We start from the raw sequence: 8,316 nt of genomic DNA, 5'->3' as shown, positions 1-8,316 counted from the left end.
TTGGCTAGATGTAAACAAATTAAGCTCGTCACCTCAACAACACTCTGAAGCTGGTAAACATGGGAAGAGAATATATCTACTAGATCTCGGAAGCCAAAATCCTTTGAAACAGGTACTGATGGAAGGACAGGATATTGGGGATGTGTGTATGATAATATCGATGAGCTCCTATCAATAGATTCTTGAACCGCGTCATCCTCACACTTTTTAGACATATTTCCATCAACCAATATTTCTTCTAGTACATCTTTCGGCTGAGGGTCAATAAGAAGAGAAGACTCAAGCACCTCTAAATCTTCAGCAGGAATTGATTCGCACTCCCAATCCTGGTTCTCTGAGTCATCATCATCAAACCAAATTGGGTTGGTCACTGCTTGAGTATCTTGCTTCACCTCCTGTTCGCTGTGTCCCTGGAGAATTGACCTCTTGAGATTCTCTATGTGCTCCGCAAGGTCGTATCTAGACTTCTTCATATCTTTTATAGTTTCCTCAGTCGATGCCACAAGCTTGCTCATTATATCCTCCAGCGGATGTAAGACCCCTTGATCACAACTTCCCACCTCCTGTTGAAGCTCGAATGGTTGGTCTGTAAAATCTAGGTATTGAAAGTGTGAATACTGGTAATAGTCAAATTTTGCCATATCATCCATCAGGTGTCTAATGGTCTCATCATCTCGGCAAAAAATTGAAATACCGGCTGTGAAAGCTCCATCAATTACCCATATTCTTGTCACTGCATCCAAACCATTAAAAAAATATGTAAGGAGAGAATAGTTAGAAAAATCATGATACCGGAAGATGGTTTCCCAATCTTTGAATCTCTTCCAAGCTGCGTAGAATGGCTCTCCATGTTGCTGGGTAAAACTTGTGAATACTTGTCGATTTAACATCTCGAATTATTACACCGCAATAATCCTCCTTCGCCTAAGCAAAATTCTTTCTATCTCTGAGTCGTATGGAAATTCTTCTTCCTCCGAAGATTCACCTGCACAAACGAACAAACTAGAGTAGCACTAGGAGGAATAATAAAAATAAAAAAAAACAAAACACAAATAAATTAAACGCATGTCCCCGGCAATGGCGCCAAAATTTGGTAGCGCTTAGTCGTGCCAAGCCCAAATTAACCCAACTCAGATTAAACAATTAAACATGTATTAGCGAGAGTAGGGATCATTCCTACGAGGAAAGTGAAATTTATCTGTGTTCTTAAAATTACTGAAATTAAATAAAAAAAAAGGGATTTGGATTTTAAAAAAATAACTACTAACAATTTAAAACAAAATAAAATACTTAAAAACAAGTCTTGGTATCAGTCGACTCTACCCTTGAAATTATTCATTTGATCATCGATTCTCTAAAAATAATTAATTCTCATTGAATATTCACCATTGAAAATTTAGTTCCTGTTTCACCTTAATTTTAGTTAACTAGACACAAGCGTTCTAAATTAACCCTTACCAATGAATTAACCCAATACAAGCGATCATATTTAAACCCACGGCAGCATTCAAACTAGTAAAACTGATAAATCTAGACAACCCATTCACAAGCGGATGAATTTAGCCTAGTCAATTGTTATCCATACAATTCCTAATCTCACTAGCGGACGATTATTAATTGTAGTTGCTTCACAAATCAGAGGTTTAAAACAATTACGGATTTGAATTCTAATTTAGCAGTAAATTGTATAGAAATCACAGGCCTATAATCTCACACACAAGCATGGAAATCAATTCAGAATAACTCTTGATACGCAATTTGAATTAAACAAATACAAACTGAATCTCACAAATTAAATAAAATCAAGGGTTTCGTCTTCCTTCAACCAAGAACAAAAACTAAAAGATTAAAATCTAAGAACAAGGAAGAAAGAACCAATCTCCTCTATTGTGTCTTTTAAATCTCTTTTATATGTCCTCGAAGCCGGTCAAAGAAAGTCCGACAAATCGAGTGTTTTAAAGTTACAAAAATCGGCCAATTTCTCGCACAAAGAAAGCGCGGGCGCACCTACAAATCGGGAGGGCGCGCCTTAGCTTCGTATTTTCACTTCTTTTCACGTCCAGGGACGGTGCGGGCGTGCCTTAGCTTCGCATGTGTTATTCTGCAGCGAGCGATAATTTTCAAAAAATCATATCTCACAATCTAACTGTCGGATTGAGCTGAAATTTGGACAGCTGCTTTAAAACATCTTGAAATTCATTCTTAATGGTGGAGATCGGATTTGGACTTTTATAAAATTAAATATAATTTTCAGATCATTGCTGCTCCGGAATTCATTCTCGCGCAAAAGCTTTTCCATCTTTTCCTTGACAAAAAGATACTTCCTATACAATAAACACGGGAGCGTATAATGTAGACATGATGCATGAAATACAAACTAAAACTTAATTAAAACAAATGAATGCATGCAAAAACGACAATGAAATGATATGAAAATATGCAACACAAACATGAATATCAACCAGCGAGGATAGTATCTGACAGAGATCCTAAGTTCACTTCGAACTTTTGAGAAAGTTTAAATAGAGGATTGGGAACGAAGCTAGCTTTTAGTACAACTTTCCACCCTCAGACAGATGGTCAGTCAGAACGAGTGATTCAGATACTCGAAGACATGTTGCGATCTTGCATGATTGACTTTGGAGGAAATTTGGAATCGAAATTTCCTTTAGTGGAGTTTACTTACAACAATAGTTATCAAGCAACTATTGGCAAGGCTCCTTATGAGGCATTGCATGGGAGAAGGTGTAGAACTCCCCTACACTGGGATGAAGTTGGAGAGAGAGCTGTTTTGGGACCGAAAATAGTGACCCAAACGGTAGATGTAATAGCCAAGATCAGAGACAGAATGTTGGCAGCTCAAAGTCGACAGAAAAGTTACATCGACCAGCGACGTAGAGATTTGGAGTTTGAAGTAGGTGACCATGTATTTTTAAAGGTGTCACCATGGAAAGGAGTTATGAGATTTGGAAAAAAGGGTAAATTGAGTCCAAGATATATAGGACCTTTTGAGATCCTAGAAAAATAGGGGCTCGAGCTTACCGAGTGGCACTACCGCCAAACTTGGAGGGTGTTCACAACTTTTTCCATATCTCCATGTTAAGGAAGTATGTGGCGAATCCTTCTCATGTTATTCGCCATGAGCCAGTGGAATGGATGCCAGACTTATCCTACGAGGAGATGCCTGTTCAAATCTTGGACAGACAAGTTCGTAGGTTGAGAAACAGAGAGATTCCAATGGTGAAAGTCTTATGGTGCAACCAGTTGGTTGAGGAAGCTACCTGGAAAACCGAGAAGGATATGCGAGCACGCTATCCTGAACTATTTGGTAAGTTGAATTTCGAGGACGAAATTCTTTTAAGGAAGGTAGAGTTGTAAGGTCCAAAAGTCCACTAGCTTAATCACGTTAAGATAATTAAATCATGTGATTTAATGCATGTTATTTAGTATGCTTAATCGTTATGTTTAATTATGTGAATTATTTGAATGCCTGAAATATTATGTAATATGTATGATTTTAAAGTTTTCATGTTGAAATTAATCTTGGGTCGCAGGAACGAGTCTAGCCTTGAAACGAGTTAAGAAAATATTTTAATTTAAGTTTAAAGGGATGCAGTGTATTTTTATTTAATTGGAAGATTAAAAATTTTAAAGGATTTTAAATGTAACTAATGGGTCGTGTTAGAGCCCATTAGTCACAAAAGAAATAAGCGTTCAGAATTTTATTCTGAACTCTCATTTGAACGCTCTTTTTTTTTTTAACTCAAAATCTCTCTCAAACACTGCGATCTTCAGGCTAGGGCTCTTCAACTTCTCAAGCCTAGATCGTTTCGCAGTCCAGGTTAATCTCAATCAGATGATTCAGGCAAGTTTTTATCTTTTTGAAACCCATTCAAAAATATAGCTATTTTAAAGATTTAAACCCTATGTTGAAGATTGATGATCTATGCATATTTCTTGATGATTCATGAGTATGTTGTTTAATTGTGAAACGTGAGGCGTTCCTATTGTTTTCGGTACAAGTTTGATGAGATGTAAGGGCTTAGATGTTTGAAATCCAAACTTTTGGGTTGAGTGTGTTGGGTGTGAATTTTTGATTCAAATCTTTGAATTTATCGATTGATGAATGAGTTTTGAAGTGTTATTAGAAGATTCATTTGAGTTTGGTATTGTTTTTCCAAGGTTTATGATGGTTGATAGGTTTTAGAACTCAAAAATCGGAATTTTTGGTGAAAGCTTGATGCAGATTCGTAAAATTCAGAAAAATTTTCCGAAGTGTCCAGACCCTGGAAGGGTGTCCGGATGCCCTCCGTCCCAAAAAAAAATCGAAATTTTGTTGTGCATGGATGTTAGCACGGGGTCCGTGCCCTATCCGGACACGGGTCCGTGCAAGGGTCCGGAATGCGTCTGTACCATACTTTTTAACCTTCGTTTTAAGGGTCCTAAACTCATGTTCATGTTATTTTAAGAAGTCTTAAGTATATTTATGAGGTTTTATGCAAACATTTAAAGTTTTGAATGTTCGTGACGGACGGAACGACTCACGTGGACCAAATATACTTTGTAATGTAAGTTATGTTTTCAAACTTCATGAAAACTATTTTTCCATGAAAATCATGAAATGTAGAAAGTATTTTATGCATGAAGGGTTCTCACATTGGTTTATGCATGAACGAAATTGTTTTATGAAAGTTCATGATTATGCAAGAATGACGATGATATGTATGAAGCATGATATGTTATGATGTATGAAAAATATTTTGATGACTTATGCGTTTTGTGGTGATTACATGGGGTATGCACTTTTGAGATGAGCTCCATAGCGGCTATCAAAACATCGCTCACGGGATGGTTATACGGGGTATGCACTTCGGGATGAGCACCGAAGCGGCTATCCAAAGAATGAAAGTTACGGGCGTAATTCCATATGCTTGTTGATCAACAGGAAACTATGAATGGCTCGGTCCAACGGGCAATACATGAGTGTGAATGCTTTAGAATGCAAGATGTTTTAAACATTTTTATTTGATGAGAGACAAACAAGTTTTAATTTTTAAGTTGATGGCCATGTTTGGCAAAAATTTTTGGATGCTACTCTTTTTTTGTGCACTTATTATACACTCTTTTAATAAAGAAGACGATGCTTCCGCAAAGTTTTTATTTTTCCCAAAATTGTAAGTATGTATGTTTGAGTAACGTTTCGATTGAGAAATTGGGACATTACAGAATGACACCGGCTAATAGCATTTCTTAGACCAATCTCTCAATCTCAGCCTTTTGGAAATGAGGATATCGGTATGGTTTAACGTTGACTGGATCAGAATTAGGGGCAAGATGAATGTGGTGATCAATGACACGGAATGGAGGTAGTGCTTTCGGATCCACAAATACATATTTGAACAACTCAAGCAAGTGAGAAAGCTCTGTAGAATGAGGAAGTACCTCCGCTGGAAAGGCTGTCTCTTCCACTAAATAGAACAACTGGAAACAACTAGTAAATGGCCTCCGTAGTGGACAACCGATGGAATTGAGTGAACTGGACCTGCTGCCATTGTAACAACGGTTCCCCTTGTAACCTTACCAGCCTGTTATCCCTCAAAAACTCCATATACAATTCCTTATAATCCACCGTAATTCTACCCAACAACTCCAGCCATTGCACGCCTAAAATCACTTCTGCCCCTTGAAGTTGAAGAAAATAAAAATCAATGATAAAAGATTCCGAACCCAACTGAATGTAAAATCCAGGGCAGTATCCTTCGTAATTGTCTCACCATTACCAACCAGAACCTTGAAGTGTGGAGAAGCAAGTATGGGCAGTTTCAAGAAAATGGCAACCCGTTCTTGTATAAAATTGTGTGTGCTGCCGCCATCCACCAAAGTCTGCACACTAAGACTACCAATTTTACCTCAAAAGCGCAATGTCCGAGGACACACTTGTCCGGCCATGACGTGAAGACTAATCTCAGGTATAACAGCCATGTGATCTGGTGGTTCTTTGATCGACTAAATTGGTGTGATATAAATCTACTGGCAAGCGTACCAGGTCAAGTAATAGTAAAGTGGACTGAGAGTCCAAGTATCGATCCCACAGGGACTGTTGTCAATTCTCAAGAATTAATTATTTTACTTAATTTAGACAAAATAATAAAAAGCAATTTGATTTAAAAAAAATAAGAATTTAAAATAAAAACTTCTGAAGAAATAAGAATTAAAATAACTGAAGATAAAAATAATTAAACGAGACAACCAAGACACACGTAGGTACCGAACAAATCATATAACATGTAGTCGATTCAGGACTCAGATTTAATCTTAATTCACGGGAATTCTCCTAATTTGTTCAAAGGACTATTTCTAGAACAATCAAACCTATTCAAATATTGATGAACTAATTTTTCGTAATTCTAATCAAATTTGAATGCATTAAATATTTATGAAAATTCAGTTTGCACCCAAACCGCACACTGAAACCGAATTCTATTTCTAGTCGATTTTACAATATTTTGATTATCAGAGTGATCGAAATCAAAACCTCCTCTGTTGACTTGGAATCGATTAACATGCAAGCAAACAGTTGATCAGACTATTCACACGAAAAATTTAAATCTGACAATCAATAAAATAAAATCAACACTAAAAAATCTCAAACAAACATCCAAGTTTTCTACATGAATTTGTTCGGCCCAATCACGCCGTCTTGGTTGAAAAATAACTACTCAATAATTGAAGCTAGAATTAAACAAAAATAAAATAAAAATAAAGAACAGAAGAAAGAAATAGCGAAGAAATCTTCTCTGCTCCCAGCCGCCACCTTGCATCTGCGTTATGCGTGTTGGAACCCCCTTCTCACGTCTGAATAAGTCCCTTAAATATGAGTTTAAAAAGCCCATGAAAAATATCCCGTAAAATAAGAATTTTTAATTTCCGAAATTCTGATTTTTTCTGATTCCCGACATCTCGCTCGAGCGAGAGACTCTCTGTTCCGAGGAATAAAATTTGCGTATCGCTCATCATGCGCGATTCCCTTCATTCCTTGCGCATTAGCGCTACTCCTTGCGCCAAACTCCTTCTTCTAAGCGCATTAGCGCTTCTCCCTAGCGCCAAACACAAGGGCAAACGCGCTACAACACTCACCAACAGCGCAACATTCAACCTGCTCCGAGCGACAAATTTCAAAAATTTATAACTTGAGTTCTAGCCGTCGGATTGACCTGAAATTTGGACAGCAGCTTCAAACATCTTGAAATGCATTCTGAACGGTGAAGATTGGATTTAGTTTTCTCTAAAATTAAATTTGATTTTTCGATCAAGGCTGCTCCGTAATTAACTCTTCAAAAATCCATTTTCCTACAAAATTAACCGGGAAAGTAAAATACACACACATGAACTTAAAACACATAAAAACACATAAAAACAATATTGATGCACACAAAAATATATATAAAAATATCACAAACTAATGCATACAAAATGCACTTATCAGTTATGCACTAATTTGTTTGACAATCAGATATGCCTCCCCGTAATGCACCGGTGACTAGACAAACAGTGGCTATTCCTCAACCAGAACAACCGAATATACCACAGCTAGTGGTTGAGCCTCAGAATGCATAGGGTAGTACATCTGGTGATATGATGGATGTTACAACTACACCCATGGAGACTCCGTTGAAACGATTTCAGTCGTTTAAACCACCAACGTTGAAAGGAACAGAAAATTCAGTTGATTGTGAGAATTGGCTCGAATACATTGAATAGCTCTTTGATTCACTTGATTATTCAAATGATCGTCGTATCAGATTGGTAGTGCATCAACTTCACGAAGTTGCTAAAAAGTGGTGGATTACGACAAAGAAAGCTCTAGAACATCGAGGTACGACTATTACCTAGATTGTCTTTAAAACTGAGTTCTATCAACATTTCTTTCCAGTCTCTTACAGAAAAGATAAGGGTGCTGAATTTGCCAATCTGAGGCAAGGAAATTTGAACATTGAAGAATATGTGGCCAAATTTTCAAGTCTTTTGAAGTTTGCTCCACATATAGCAGCGACTGATGAAGCTATGGCGGATTAGTTTATTAATGGCCTCAATCCAGATGTGTTTACTTTGATGAACAGCGGACGACCCAATACCTTTGCTGAATCACTGAATAAAGCTAAGGGAGCAGAAGCAGGTTTAGTGAGACAAAGAGGGACACCGTTCATTCCACCGCCATCTCCATAGCCAGTATCAGCATCAGTGCCACAGAATCCGCCACCATTTAGCAACCATCTCTTAGATTTGATGGTGGAAGCAGTGGCCGAAAGGATTCGA

This window comes from Henckelia pumila, chromosome 1, assembly GCF_033568475.1.
Source record: "Henckelia pumila isolate YLH828 chromosome 1, ASM3356847v2, whole genome shotgun sequence".
Taxonomy (NCBI): Eukaryota; Viridiplantae; Streptophyta; class Magnoliopsida; order Lamiales; family Gesneriaceae; genus Henckelia; species Henckelia pumila.
The sequence above is the reverse complement of the archived record's forward strand: the minus strand, read 5'-3'. Positions refer to the sequence as shown.